General features: G+C 34.5%; 1 protein-coding gene across 37 annotated transcripts in view; it reads left to right on the forward strand.

Moving 5' to 3' along the window:
* The window catches only part of RIMS2 (regulating synaptic membrane exocytosis 2), a 730,833-nt gene that overhangs the window by 83,287 nt on the left and 630,698 nt on the right, over window positions 1–16,848 (forward strand). The window contains exon 1 of one of the 37 annotated variants that reach the window (XM_074387017.1): window positions 1,843–8,899. The exons of 35 other annotated variants lie outside the window; for them this stretch is intronic. The gene's annotated coding sequence lies outside the window, so the exon portion shown is untranslated. Of the gene's footprint in view, window positions 1–1,842; window positions 8,900–16,848 lie in introns of those variants that run through there. One more of the 37 variants, XM_074387026.1, reaches the window with a different exon arrangement.

Here is a 16,848-nt window from a genome sequence, read left to right on the forward strand (position 1 = left end):
GCTTTATAACCAAAGATCACATTCACACTGGCTCCTTGCAGGAAAAAGTATGTGGAGAAGAAGGGCATTTTAGACTTATGCAAAGCATGGACTATGGAAAATGCATAGTGCATAGTGTCTTTGGAGAATAACCAGTATTCCTATATTGCTAGGTGCATGGAAGATGGAAAGAAGGGATGGAGTGATGGAAGGTGAAGCTAGTTGGTGAGAGTCAGTTACAAAGGGCGGCATATGCAGGACTGGTATTTAATTGATATGCACCAGTACAGAGACACTAATTTTTAAAAACTGAATCATTTTCATGCAGACTAGTAAATATTATTGAGAATAAATTATCTGATGATGCTGTCTGGTGCAGTCTTGTAGAATTACGGAACTAGTAACCTTGCTGGTATGTATTAACATAGTCCTTGGAAGGCATGTACTGGCTGGAGTGTCAATGTCTGCCTGATACTCCTGTGTCCTGTTGTTGGTGGAGGCAATGGAAGGCTGCAGTGGAAGTGGTTTCTGTGGTACCTGCATTTTTGGATGCATGTCTGAGATACAGGGCTTTCAGTCTCTGTGGAAAACACTAGCAGGTAAATCTGGGGTGTCTACTCTTTTGGCTTCCCTGGGCCACACTAGAAGAAGAAGAATTGGCTGGGCCATACATAAAATACACTAATGCAAATGATAGCTGATGAGCTAAAAAAAAAATTGCAAAAAAGTCTCATAATGTCTTAAGAAAGTTTACAAATTCGTATTGGGCCACATTCAAAGCTGCCCTGGGCCACATGTGGCCCATGGGCCAAGGGTTGGACAGGCTTGATCTAGATATTTATGTGACTATGACATGCAGGCAGCCTGCCCAGTTACTTTAAAGTTGTAGTAAAATGCTGGGTATCAGAGACCTAATGACTCTCATTTTAATGAGGAAGGTGTCAGAAAAAGTCTAATATGGTTCTAAATATCTAACCACATGCCTCTGTTAAAAGATTGACGCTCTCTAAAATTCAACAAATGATTTGTTAGTTATTAGAAATAACTATATAAATAATCTATGCTATAACTTTAGTATGTTCAATCTTTTGGCTTACCTGGGCCACAATGGAAAAAGAGGTCTTGGGCTACATGTAGAATACACTAACACTAACGATAGCTGATTAGCTTTAAAAAAACTCTTGTAATGTTTTAAGAAAGTTTATGAATTTGTGTTGAGCTTCTTTGAAAGCTATTCTGGGCCATATGTAGCCTGTGGGCTGCAGGTTGGACAAGCTTGCTGTAACTCTTGTCATAGGGAAAGCAGGTATTTATATATCTACATCTATAGTATATTTGGAAAAAAGACTTTTAATTTTAATTTATATGATTTTATATTGCTGTGTCAGTTGTTGAATATTTAGAATCACCCATAGTTGTATGTCATGATAATAAATTTGAATTTATCTTATAGGCATGTTTGATCTATAAAAGGTTTTGAAATAAGATAGTGATAGGGCGTGTTATAATATGTTAACAATTGACTTCTGTTGACTTAGTGTAAAAAAGTCTCCCTAGCATGAGAATTCTTACCAGTGCTCACTGCCATGAGTATTTTTACCAGTGTACATTAGCTTGAGAATTCTTACCAGTGTATTTTCACTGGTATGCCTTGTATTCTGGGATCTTAGGTCTCTATTCTGGGTTTGTCCTCTGTGTTGCTGTAGAGCAGGCGTCCCCAAACTACGGCCCAGCCCGCAGGCTGCATGCGGCCCCCTGAGGCCATTTATCCGCCCCCCCCCCCGCCCCCGCCACACTTCAGGAAGGGGCACCTCTTTCATTGGTGGTCAGTGAGAGGAGCACAGTATGTGGCGGCCCTCCAACCGTCTGAGGGACCGTGAACTGGCCCCCTGTGTAAAAAGTTTGGGGACGCCTGCTGTAGAGTATCTTCTTAAAAATGAAATTTAAATAATAACTTTTTTGGCTTAAGAATCTTTTTAGGCTTTCTTTTGCTTGGAATAAAATTCAAACTCCTTTTTCGTACACAGCTCTTTGCAGCCCCTTTCCAGCTTGTTTTTCCAGCTTTATCTTCCACTCCTCTCTCTCATGTATCTTTACTTTCAGCTCTAATAAAATTGTTACTGTTTCTGGAGCATTGAAGGAGTAAAGGGGACCTTTTCATAAGGGAGATATGTATGGAATAAACAATTCAGTGAATTTATGTATCATATGTACTACATATCCTGAAATATCTGAGATTGGGACCAAATCAGTGTTGCTTTCATTATAAAATCACCTTTGGAAGAAATTGAGACACCACTAAAGACATAAAACTCTCATTATTCATTTTCTTCAACTTTAATAGGAAATCTTACGGAATTGTTTTGGAACACATGCTTCCAATCTGCCACCAGATTTTGCAGCAGGAATTTATATAATCATGCCATAGCTCAAACTGTCTCACAATTTACCATATGTTTCAATATTTCCAATGTTTTCAAACACTCTCCTCTTTCCCACCCCTTCCAGTTCACATTTCTCAGCTTTGTCCCAGCTCTTACCCCACGATTCTCATTTATTTCTATGATTCATGGATAATCCTTGTTATAGCCTTCCAGTTCGGAGTGTGTTCTATACTGGTTCTCTTTCCTGGACCTTTTTTTAGTCAGTTAAAATAAGCAGTGCTTAATCCTAAATTTAGAATTCTTGATTTTTGGCTTGGGTTCTGAACTCTCAGATCTCTCAGTACATGTTTTCAGGGCTTTACTACTTAAAAAAGAAAACAAAAAACCTCTGTTTAAATTTACCAGAGCCAGAAACATTGTGGGTTAGACTCAGGCAGGCTCCTGTAACAATATAATATTTTCAGTAAAAACTTTTCTCTTAGAAACCCTGTATTCATCTGGTTAGAGCTTAGGGGAATTTCTGTAGTCTAAATCTTATCTATTAAGCTAGCTTTTTATAAGTAGCAGGATTTTTATGACTGCAAATATTGCTTTCCTGCTTACTTTCCTTCTAATCTTGTGTTTACTTAGCTGGTTCAAAGAGTCAAGGCAGTACACTGTATGTAAGGAAAGGCTTTGGTGTTAGTCAACTCTGGGTCGTATCTTAGTTTCCCAGTTACTAATTTTGTGACCTTGAATGAGTCACTTAATCTCTGTCTCTTTATCTATAAGTTAAAAACAATAATGACTATTTCATAGGGTTGTGGTGAGATGCAAATGTAATGTGACAGACACACAGAAGACATTCAATAAATGTTAATAAGAAAATAGACACTGGGCATTTTAGGCTACTTTATCTGCTGCCATTCTTGTGCTTTACATCCCCATCTGAAGTTAGATTCATTTGTTTATGTGAAGATCAGTCTTGAGGCTTAGAATATGAGCCTAGAATGAGAGGAAGTGAGAAGAACACAGGTGAAATTCATCTAAGTATTTGTTCTTGAACATTTTCTTTACTAGAGAGTTTTTGAGATTGCTATTAATAGCAAATTGCTCTCTTGGGGTAGGAAGGTGTTTTTTGTTTGTTAAAACATTTAAAAAAATAAACAGTGTGCTCAAAATTGTTAGAGTGTCATCTTTGCTCTTTGCTTGCCATTAATAATCTGACAATTATAATTTTGAAGTATTTTCATAACTATTTTAAAATAGTAATAATTTAAACATAGTTGTAAAAATTCTGCAAACCAGCTTATTCACATCTAAGCCCTGCTCTGGACTTACCATGTAGTTTGACAAGTATATATTTCAAGGCTGTTCACTACTTTTTCGAATTTTATCTAAATAGTAGTATTCTTAGGTTTATATTAATTCTCTTCTAACCATTCTAGGTGCTGAAATTACCATCTTTCAGATGCTTTCACCTGGAGCTCTGATTACATTATATAAACATAGAAAGTTTAAAGACTATTCATTTTTATCTCAATTTTCATTATAAAAATGTAATAATAATAATATTTTTGAAATGAAAAAAGTATGTATAATCTCACCATCCTATTCAACTGCATTTTTATGTCTTCCTGTCTATTTTTATCTGTGGGCGTCATTTGTTTTACATAGATGCAATTATGGTATATGTGCAGTTTTATATTTTGCTTATTATTATAATTTTTTTACTTAATAGGATATCATAAATATTTCTTCCATGAATAGATTTTCTTAGCCATCTACCTCAGCATCTGTCATATGCTAGGCATATTCAATTAAATGGGTTTCTCTCTATCCTAGTTTTTAGTAATTGCAGAAAATTTCATTGCAGTTAGAACAAAAATATTCAACATTTTACGATACATTTTTGCTGTGTGTTTTGCTTTGATTTCTGCTCTGGTGTCATGCCAAATGTGGGACATAACCCTATTTCCTGGATTCTAAAATTTTACTCATATCAGACAGTTGCATTAGTAGCATTTCTCTGGAGATTTGGGGATAAAGATGATGAGATTCCCACACAGTAGATAATTCAAAATTGAGTTAGACTTTCCCTTTTTTTTTTGAGACGGAGTCTTGCTCTGTCACTAGGTGAGAGTGCAGTGGCGCAATCTCAGCTCACTGCAACCTCCACCTCCTGGGTTCAAGTAATTCTTCCGCCTCAGCCTCCCGAGTAGCTGGGACCACAGGTGCGTGTCACCATGCCCGGCTAATTTCTTTCTATTTTTAGTAGAGACGGGGTTTTACTGTGTTGGTCAGGATGATCTCGATCTCTTGACCTTGTGATCCGCCCGCCTCGACCTCCCAAAGGACATTCCTATTCTTAAAAAGAAAAAACACTTTGAGCATTTCTACCCACTATGCCCGCGTTGTTGGCCCCTGCTTCTTCCTGCTCTCCCTTTGTTCTCTCCTTTCTTACTCTCCAATTTCTATTAGTTTTTGTAATATCAGGCTAGTAATGTTTTTTTCTTTCAGTCTATTTTCTGTTGGAGTTCCCCTTCAGCTCTGCAGTAGTTTATCAAAGTATTTTCCCAAATGGACAGTTTCTTCCTCAAAGAAAAAATCTTAAATATCATTTGGTAAAGTATTTTTCCTTCATTCTGCTGCATAGTGTTTTCTATAAATTGTTCTTCAGTTGCATTTTGTTGGTCTTTAGGGGATTCCTTCAGACTTAGGTTTGCCTAGATCTGATTAATATTAAGATTTCGGTAAGGATTTTATTGTATCTACTTAAGAGAAAGGTGAAGAGCAATTAGGTTGTCATTATAATTAGATTTCAGCAACTTTTTTTCTTAAGTTCATATGGAGTAGAGTGATACTTTGACGAATGAATTCTTCGAGGATATAGTTACTTTAAAATAACCTCAGTAAAATAGAAGGAAAAATCATTGGTCATGTTAAACAGTTGTTCTGATTCTTGTGGCTCTAAGACAATGTTACTAATGGCAGTGCAGTTTCTTTTAATCTGCCCAAGTTTGATGATAATGAGGCCTGGGCCAAGGTAAAGTAGTGAGCTTGTTGGAACCTATCTTGTGTTCTTTGTGGTTTTTCCATTTGATACCTTTCTTTGATACCTTTCTTTTCACCATTTACAAATGACTTCTTCCTTTGGGTGTCTGATGCTTTCCAACTCTTTAATGTCTCCTCAATCCCTAGTGTATTAGAAAAAGAGTAATCAATTATTTATATTTTTCCAAATGGGAAATAACAATACAATAACCTTAAAATTTCTGAATGGCTAATAATAAAGTTATAACCTTAAATAATATTTACTTACCGATCAAGCCAGTTTATTGGTAGCTTATGTTTTTGTGGAGATTGAGGGAAGAAATTGAGTGTGATATATTGTTCATTTCCTCCTTGAGTTTAGCGCAGTACCTGACACATAGTAAGTGTCAGTAATGAGTTAATAAAGGAATTAAAGACACTTTGTTTAAAGAGTTTCAAGATATTAATAGAAGAAATGAAGGGGTAGAAATGACAGGGAATTTCAGAATCATAGTAAAAATACTTTAAAAACTGACCCTGAATATAAACTGGAATCATTTTGCTGTGATCAGGAATAATAATGGGATGTGTGTGTTTATGTGTGTGTGAATGTGTGTGTGTGTGTATGTGTGTGTGTGTGTGTGTGTGTGTTTGTGTGCTTGTGTGTGCAGTTTGAGAGCCAGAGAGAGGGAGAGAAAAAAATGGGAGAAGCACATGGGGGATTATTTACTCTTTACATAGAGGATGTCTTGAGTCTTCAGTATCCATTCTGTGTTAATGTATTACTTGCCAAACTGTGCACATTGACCATATGATTTTTGATTGAACATCAGTTCACTTGACACCTATTATTTGCCTAGGAAAGATGTGATTGACTTTGACTGCAGCTACTTGGGTCTTGCCCACGGACTTAAAGGAATTCTCTCTCTTTCTCTCTCTCTCTCTGTGCGTGTGTGTGTGTGTGTGTGTGTGTGTGTGTGTGTGGTGAGTTAGGATTGAGTCGTTCTGTGACTATTAGTTATTTTTAACATATTTGTCTTGAATAAGGAAAATAGGTAAATTGAAGATGGACCAGTAGGTTGGGGCAGGATTAGGCAGGGACTTATATGACATGGCAAGGAATTTGACTTTATTCTAATTATAATGACAATTTAAAGCAGGCAGCTTGAGGGATATGGTGTTGGGGGACGTGATGATAGTGTTTTAGAATGAGGGCAAAAGAGGTGGCAGATTTCTGGCTCAAATAACAGTTCAGTTTTGAACAAATGTGAAGTTTGGTTTATGATCCAAGTAAATAGATGAAGTCTTATGTCTCCCAAGATTGTGATTTTTTTTTCAATTTTTCAGGTGAGCTAAGATGTCTTGACATTTATTTCTATCTTCTAAAACATTTGCTACAGTTCTCTTTTTGTTTATGAGATAGTGCTTATACATTTGAAGTGATACTTGAAGTATAACCCACGGATATGAGTTATAATTTCTATTTTAATTAAAATTGTTGCTTACCTCGAGTCTTCAGGGCTAAGATGATTTTCCTACCTAAGAAATGAATTGTAATATTTGTGGAAAATATTTTCTAAGTGCTGAAAACTGTAATTATAATTTAATAAAGACATAGTTTCAAAGGAACTTTCTGTTTTTGTATTTGAACTGTTGATTGTTTAAATTGAAAATGGTCCAACTTGTTTTCCCCCAAGTGTTATTAAAATACATAATGACATAGGTGTCATTGGTATACTTAAGAAATAGGCTAAGAAGAAAAAAAAAGGAGTTGAAGAGAGAGTACAGAGAATTGGAATGGAAGAATGAGAAAGAGGAAGAGTGGACAAGAAACACAAAATGACAAAGCTTCTCTTTTTGCTCATGGGATAGTGCTGATACATTTGAAATGAGGAGATCTATGCCACTGAAAGTTGTATGATTAAGAAAACAAAAGCCGCACTAAATATTTTAAACAAAGAAACTTTAATACATAGGGAATCAATCGCCAAAAATGTTGGTAGGGCTGGAGGAGCAGAAAGTGGACAATGAATTTATCAAAAGATCGGTAACTGCAGGAAGACAGTACTACTCCCTGGGCTGGGAAAGAAAAAAGGAAAATGGTGTTAAACAGCTCATAAGTACTATGACGCTAAGGTTGTTGGAGTACTACTGCTACCCTTGAAGCTGCTGCTGCTGCTTTGCAGGATGCCATGAGCCTGCACTTCTATTGATTGCAAAAGCCTGTAGTCCTGTTGATGATTCCGGACTCACCTCAGAGGATGCTGGAGCCTGCAGTCACCCACTGCTACCCCTGCCAGAAATGCACTGTTGTTGCAGTAGCCAGAATTTGCATTGTAGTTATCTGGTGCTGCTATTGCTGCTAGAACCAGAGACCATGGACAATCCGCTAAGTTTCCTGGGATACTACTGCTGCTCCTGCAGGAACTAGAAACAGAAGGAAGAAAATGATTTATCTTCTCCTGTCATCCAGTTTTTACCAGTGCTTCCCAGTGGTAGAACATAATTGGAAACCAGCTTTCAAGGCAGTGATAAATGTAATCTTCAGAGAGGACAGTCTGAAAAGAGAGCAGGAATGGGCTGAGAGCCAATATAAAGCCAGCACAGGAAGAAGTTATAAAATACTGATTGTTAATCAAAGAAGAAAGAAGCATTTTTGAAACTTTTCTGAATAATGGCAAGACTCTTCCTTCATTTTTTTTTTTTTTTTTTTTTTTTTTTGTGGATAAAATAAATGATTATGTTACAGGGGCTGGTAGAAAAATTTTGAAAGTGAGATAGTTCTTCATTGAGGTATCAAGGTATTTTTGTTTCAGGTAACAAAAATGGCCCCTGTTAACTTAAACAGAAAATAATTTATTGTAAGGCCTTCTCTAAGAAAAGTCAACTAGTCCCTGGAAAAAACAGAAATTAGGTTAGCTCTGGATAGATGTTCGCAGAAACTAATGGATGGCCTGTTCAATGTGCTACCCAGTGTTCTATGAGTCAGCTTCACTATTTGCTACTTAAGGTTCACATTACAAGGAAAGAAACAGTCTGGCCTAGCTTGGGTTAATTACTTACCGTTGGACAGAGGAGGGTATGGCACCTTGACTGACATCAACACTATCTTCAGTAATTAAGGACTAGTTCTCAGAGAAATTTTGAGATATTAGAGGAGAATAGATATTAGACAGGCAAAAATGACAAAATTTCTACTAATTGAAGCTTGTTTTAGATTAGCAGTAGGTAGCTCAAAAGCATACCTGAAAGTTCTTGAGCACTTAATATGTAATAGGCACACTGATTTCTTTTAATAATATCTTTGAGGAAGTTGTCATTATTATCCTCATTTTACAGATGAGAAAAATTGAGAGGTGCACTTCTGATGATGGTGGATTAGGCAATTTGGACTAACTCTTCCACTGAGAACAACTAGAAAAGCTGGATCAAATATAAAAATCATCTGTTTGAAAGTATCAGAGAGCTAACACATCAGTGAAGACTGTGGGGACAAGATCCTGGAGAATAAGGAAACTCAAAAGGTGAGCTGTGCATTTGAAGCCTCTTTCTTCTAGGGGAATCTTCTGTTTCCAGTAGAGGTGGCCAAGAGGCTGAGAAGCTAAGAAGAGTTTTTGACACACTCATGGGGTGGGGCTAATGGAGCAATAGTTTGAGTTCATGGTCCACTAAACAGGGTGGTTGCCTGCTAAATCCACCAGGCTTTGGGTTGGGACCTGAAGGGCGATTCCTTAGGGGTAAGGATGAGCTACGAATGGAATGGTCCACATGCAGAAGAAAATCAGTTTAGAATCAACTTAGTCTTTAATTAGATTGTGGACATCCAGGATTGTTAATGACTCTAGCTACTTGTTAAAGCTAAAGTAAATTCTTTCTGGTGGAAGGTAATACCATCCTTAGCCTCAAATAATTTCAACAGTTTTTACTTTTAATGTCTTACATGGACACAAAAGTAATCAGGCATATAGGACATAAGTTATATGATACCATGTGACTGAAACTAAGATAAACAATAGACCATAGTAATAGACCAAAAGGATTCAAGTAATGGAGTTCTGTCATTGAATTTTACAAATGAATCTGTTTAGCAAAATATAAGAATTAACACTTTGGCAGAGCCGTGTACATCATGAAAATTAAAAACATAATAAAAAGAAATGAAAAGCAATATATGAAATTAAGAATTCAGATTGTATTTGTACTTAGCATTAGATACAGGTGAAGAGAGAGAAATAGTTAACTTCAACAGCATTAAATACAGGTGAAGAGAGATTTAACTAGGAGATAGGAAATATCTGTAATAAAGCACAGAAATATGACAATATGTAGGAGAAAGAAAAAAGTAATAGAAATCAGGAGTATGTATCGTTGGAGTTTCAGAAGAGAGGAGAAGGAGAGTGGAAGAGACCGAATATTTGAAGAGAAAATGGTTGAGAATATTTTCAATACTGATGAAAGACACCAAGCCATAAATTCACAAGATACTGCAAAACTACGAAAGAGAAATAAAGAAAACCAGAGCTAGGCATATCACAGTAACTGCCCAAACCCAAAAACAACAAAAGTCCTAAACGTATCTGAAGGAAAAATGTAGCCACTTTCAAAGTATCCCCAATAATGTTTACAGCTGATTCTCAACAGAAACAATAAAGGTTATAAGACAATGGATTGATGTCTTCAAAGTGCTGAAGAAAAAAATTGCACAGTTAGCATTTTATGTCCAATGAAAATAGCACTCAGAAATGAAGACAAAATAAAGGATATATCAGACATGCAAAACCAGAGATATGTCACTGGCTTCCCACACTTAAAGTAATATAGTTATCCCTCAGTGTCAGTGGAGAATTGGTTCCAAGACCCCTTGCAGATACCCAAATCTGTGGATGCTCGTGTTTCTAATATAAAATTGCATAGTATTTGCATATAGCCTATGCACATCATCCAGTATACTTTAAATAATCTTTAGATTACTTACAATATCCAATACAATGTAGATGCTGTGTAAATAGTTGTTATACTGTATTTTAAAATAAATACTACTTTTTCTTTTTTTCTCAAATATTTTGATCTGTGGTTGGTTGAATCTGTGGATGCAGAACTCATGGATATGGAAGGCTAACTGTACTAAAGAGTATTCTTAAGGTAGAAGGAAAATGGTCTCAGAAAGCTAGAAGTGGAGAAAGGAATGAGGAAAGATGAAAAGGACAAATATGTGGTTAAATGGAAATTAATGTTGGCTGTAAAACAAACAAAATATCTTAATGGGTTTAAAATATATGATAAGAATTAAAAATACATGATAGTATATATGTTGGAACAGTGTAAATGGTTGATAGTGTATATGTTGGGACAGTGTAAATGGTTTTAGTTACATTGCCAGAAAGAAGTAAATTTATATATTAGGGTTTGATGATTTGTAGGTGCATGTTATAATTGCTGAGTGTATTTTAAAATGTTGGTAACATAATGTATACCTTCCAAACTAATAGAGAAGAAAAATAGAATCAAAGTATTTAATTAATTAAAAAAGACAAGGAGAGGAAAATAAACAGAAGAGGTGGAGGCAAATAGCAAATAGTAAAACAGTAGATTTGACCATGATTCTGCTAATACATTGAATGTAAATGGGCTAAGTGTTATAATAAAAAAATGGACAGATTGTATAAAAAATGAATCCAACTATATGCTATTTATGAGATGTATCTAAAGTTATCAATATTGAAAGTATATGGATATAGAAATTAAACTTTGCAAGCACTAAGCAAAAGAAACCTGATGAAGCTATGTTAATATCAGATAAAGTAGAATTTAAAGTAACAATATCACTAGAAATAAGGAAGGACATTTTGTTTTAAGTTTTAATTCACCAGAATTTATAATAAATGTATAATACCTCTAATTTGTAGCATAGGCTAAAATATACAGAAAGCAAAATTTTACAGACTTGTAAGTAAAAACAAAAACAGACAAGACAAATCTATGGTGTTAGATATCATAATGATACTGACTGGGAGGCAAGGGCTAGTACTGTTTTATTTCTTGTTTTGAAGTGCGGATACATGGATGTATTAAATGTGATAATTTAATCATCTTAACTTTTATGGTTTATGTACCTTTCTGTTGGTATGTTATACTTTTATAAAAAGTTTAAAAAATGGACAGAATTGAAAAGTAAATACAAATTTTAATGAGAAACATTAACACAGACAAAACAAGATTATTAGTAGATCAAACAGATAAAAATTAGTAAAACTATAAAAAATATGAACAAAATAAATAATATGCTGGACTTTACTGGCATATACAGAGCACCTTACCCAATGACTGCAGAATACCTTGAATGTGCACACTATGTAAGTGCAGAGTACATATTCTTTTCAAGGACACATGGAATGCCAAAATCGACCATCTCCTATGTTATAAGGGAGTTCTCAAAAAAATCAGAAGATTGAAATAAACAGACTGTATTCTCTGATCACCATGCTGGAAATCAGTAATGAAACAAATTAGAAGATTCTCATATATTTAGAAATCAATTAATCATGTTCTAAATAATCCAAAGATTAAGGAAGAAATCACAAGGAAAATTTAAAAATATTTTTACCTGGGAGTTTCTGGGTTGCTGAACACCTGGAGTTGCTGGGAGGTGTTACACCTGGCGAGGGCATGGGAGCTCTGCATGTCTACACCCTCATACCTCAACCTTTACATGACAGTGCATATCTAATCCACTCTTTGGTTTTGTAGACCTCTGAGTTAAGAATGGCCTTTACATGTTTAAATGACTTAAAAAAATCAAAAGAATATGAAACATAAAATATATGGAGTTCAAATTTCAATTCATATGGCTGTTCATATGAATTGGAATTTAACTCAAATTCCAATTCTTATGGCTGTTCATATGAATTGGAATTTTAAGAAACTAGTAAATATTCTAGTAAACATTTTGATAAATTAGCAAATGTACCATATAGGTAGTGTTATGAGAATTAAGTGAGAAAACTAATGAAGTTTGTAATATGGTTCATAACTATGGTATTTACAGTTGCTAATTATTTTCTCTTATATTCTCTCTTTAACACTATCTCAGGGGACTTTATACTTGAGGCTACATAAAGACAAGAAAAACAGAAATGACACTATACAATGTTAAATAACTATGGTCAATTTAGGCATCAATTATATGAAATAAAGTACAATAAAATGCAGATATAACTATTGTGTACTTCTAGTATTAACTTCTACTTCTCCCTCATTAAATTATGGCAAAATGCTGAACCAGGCATAGCTGAAGGAAATAGCTTCATTATGTTCCCTGTTAGATCATCTTCTTTCATTTTCTGGCTCTTCATTGTATACAAATATGATCCTCTTTTTTATTCAAACCTACTTCCCACTCATTACACCTCAGAATTGTGATTTAGTGGCTCTGAGATGTGGTCCCAGGAATGAAGGAAAAAGTTTTCTGGAATGTTCCAGTTTCTTTATTTCTCATTCCATTGATCGGTTTTGGCCAGGAGTCAGCAAATACTGCTCATGGGCCAAATATGATTGACTTTGGATAAAAAAAAATATAGCAAATTAGGAATTGACAGGAACATAGCTAATCTAATAATAAATATTACAGTGCATATCTGATCCACTCTGGTTTTGTTGACTTGTGAATTAAGAATGGCGTTTGCATGTTTAAATGCTTTCAAAAAGTCAAAAGAAGGATATGAATAGTGAAAAATAACGGAGTTCAAGTTCCAATGTTATTGGAGCAAAGCTGTGCTCATTTGTTTATGTATTGTATGTGGCTGCTTTTGTACTATCCTGGCAGAATTGAGTAGCTGGGACAGTGATCATACGTGGCACACTTCACTTTACACTACTGTTTGGTCCACTGCAAATTGCAGTGATACAGTTACAACTCAACAGCATTTCAAGTATCATGAATATAGCTGTACTATGACATTTAGTTCTATTTCATTTTTTAATTACTAGTGAATATACATCATGTCAAACCATAAAAGAAGAAAAACAAGAAAAAAAGAGACAAAATAAGAGAAAATGGACTTCAAATGCTGTGATTTCAAAGTACAGTTGAGTATGAGTTATTAGATGACAAAGCATTGGGTTTATTATGTATTAGTGGTATAGTTATACTAAAGGGATATAATTTGCGTTGACATTACTGGACTAAGCATTGATCACGGTATTCTCAAGTAGGGAAAATTAGAAAATTTAAAATGGAATATAAGCAGATTTTCTTTACAAAAGTAATAAATGGAAATGAGGCTGTGACCAAAGTAAGTTTCTAAGTGGTTACTTTGTTAGCCAAGCAAAGAAATCCATTTAAGATGGTTAGTTAATTAAATCATATTTGATTGCAGAAACTGAAAAATGTATCTAGAGAAAATAAACAGTAGGCCTTTTGATAGGAACAGTTTCTCAAAGAGTTGAGGGTATTAGGAGCAGCATTTCTAGTCAGTCACAAAACATAGCAAGTGATTTTGAGTGTTTTTTCTTGACTCTTGCTGAATTGACAGATGTTAGCAATACTTTTCTGTTTTTTATTTTAGGAGTTAGTGTTAAGTTTTAATAAGTCTCTGTGAATAGTAAGTGTGGAACAATTAGTGGCAAGAACATTTCAAATAATTTGAGAAAACATTAATTTAGTACAACCTGAAGCGGGATCCGCTAAGATGTGTTAAAACTGATAAGATGGGAGGCTGAGGCAGGAGAATCGCTTGAACCTGGGAGGTGGAGATCATGCCACTGCACTCCAGCCTGGGCAACAAAGCAAGACTCCATCTCAAAAAAAAAAAAGAAAAAATAATTTATCAAAGATAAAAATAATGCGTGGAGTAGAAAAAGGATTAGTTGGACAACTTTACAACGTTTGTAAAAAAAATAAGGTGTTTAGAGTTTATGGTTATTCATTGGGTTATATATGAGTAGATATTCCGCAGAAAATATTTGAATCATGTGTTATTGAGTCACTAGTGTCAACAGTGAACTTCATTCCTTCTTGTAGATATAATCATCTTGACTTCTCTGCACTTTTGTCAGAAATTGAATATTATGACTTGCTCTATTAAACAGAAGTATGATGGTCTAGCAGTCATAAAATTTTATTGCAATTTTTTGAGCTCAGGGCTAACATTGAACTGTTTCCGAATGAGAAAAATACACTAAGCCCTATTATTGAACACTGGTTGGTAATGGAAATTTGCTTTTGCTGCAAAATTGATAAATTTCTGTGTTCAACTTACAAGTTCCACATATAAGGTAAAACTATGCGTACATGTGGAATTTATAAATTATACCATGGAACTTAAAGTCATTTAAATGACAACCAATGTTTTATCACAAATAATTTCAAGCTACTTTATGTTTCCTATGCTGTTAATAGTAGTGGTGAGCTCCTCATTCCCACGCAAATTTTTGGTTGATATACTTTCCAAGCTCAGACTATAGTTTCAACCTAATTTTTCAGACTTTGAGTCAAGTACAAAGGACATTTACATATTTCAAAATTCATTTAACTGTGTAATTGATGAGTTAATATTCAACTTTAATCTGCAATGTATAATGTATAATAACATGCTAAATGCTAAAAGGGAAACATCTAGAGAAGTTTGAAACTCTGTTAGTATCCTCTAAGTGAAGAATATCATCAATTAAAAACATTCTCATTGTTTGGTATCAGTACATATTTGTATTTCTTATCTGTGTGAAAAGATATTACTAAAATGAAATACATAAAATCATGTTACAGGTCAGCATTAATCCCAAAGATATTTGCAATTGATTTGGATCCTTTGGAATACTAACTTTGAATCCCAATTAAGTGAAATATTTTCCCCCCAAAAAGAATTCCTTTATTCTCATTATTATTTGAATTTTATCAATAAGGATTTTGTGGAAATTTGTATTTTATTGTTCTTTTAGCACTACATATTATCCTTAATTTTGCCCTTTGACTACAAAACCTCAAATATTTACTGTGTGGCACTTTCAGAAAAAAAGCTTGCCAACTCTTGATTTAGGCCAGTAAAAAAACACCAGTTGAGACTTACTTGAAATCTGTACATTGTATTGATTTTCTTCTTTGAATAAACAAGAGAAATTTATTTATCTTTAGCTTCAAAATATCTAGTTTACTGTTACCTCTTTCTGGCTAAAAGAATGTTTTTGCCTTTGAGTATACATTGTTATTTACAACTTTAGAAAGTACTTAGGTGTGGTTAATTTCAACAATTTCCTTTATCATCAGCTCTGAATGTCAGAACTTTCTCTTCATGAAATTTTATCTAGTCATGTAACATTAGCCGTAGTAGAGGTTATGCTGGCAGAAGTAGAGTAAATGTGGAGGAATAGTATAAATGCTTCCTCTTCCCTGGCTGTGTAGCCTATTGATTGCTCTTAAATATTTCTACTGATTATTTCTATTGCTAATAGTTTAGCAATGAGCTCTACTGCTAGAAAAGGCTTCTCTATACCTAGACTTTTGACTCTGATATTAGAAACTACCAGGAGCCTTGCTCAGAAATGTGATTATTCATTCCATAATTGGCAGATTGGGCTTAAATATATCTACAGGATTTTAATACTATCTTAAAGTCACATCTTACATGGTGGGAGCAAGAGCAAGAGACGATGAAGGGGGAGGCACTACACACTTAAATACCCAGATCTTGCAGGAACTCACTAACCATCATGAGAACAGCACCAGGAAATGGTGCTAAACTATTCATGAGAGCTCTGCCCTATGATCCAGTCACCTCCCACCAGGTCCTACACTCCAAAATTGGAAATCACAGTTCAACATGAGATTTGGGTTAGGACACAGATCCAAAACATCAGTCACACTGGAGTAATGTCTATTTTTGGATTGCAAATTTAACAATGACAAGAAATATAACAAAGGAAAACTGCAAAACTTGACGATGAGTTGTAAAACAAAAAACAAAGTCACACCTGATAAATTAATTTTCTTATCTATTCATAGAACTTTCAGTTCACCATATGATAGCATATTTGTCAGGCACTGGGGATACATAGATGAAGAAGACACGGTCTTTGTCTTAATCTCTTTTAAGTCAATTTCTCACCCATAAATACAGTTCATAATACTTAGCTCAAATTGTTTTGCATGTGTGTGAGGTTTAAATAAGAAAATACATTACATTCATATAAAACACTTGGCTTCATAGTTAGGAGCTCAATTAACACATTAGTAAAGGAGACAAATTAACAGTAATTATATTATAATTGAGGTTTCTGCAAATGCTATATGATTAACTCCTCAGAGCAAGTGGCATTGAATCCTGAAGAAACCTGAAGGAAATTGGAAAAATTTGATTTTTGAAATTAAAAATTTGGAATATTTCAAAATATATCTCACCAAACACCTACTTTATTCAGAGATATTGTTAAGGATATGACAATTTGGTAAGATCTAATGTATTTATCAAAGAGTAGTTCT

This window comes from Saimiri boliviensis, chromosome 15 (assembly GCF_048565385.1).
Source record: "Saimiri boliviensis isolate mSaiBol1 chromosome 15, mSaiBol1.pri, whole genome shotgun sequence".
Lineage (NCBI taxonomy): Eukaryota > Metazoa > Chordata > Mammalia > Primates > Cebidae > Saimiri > Saimiri boliviensis.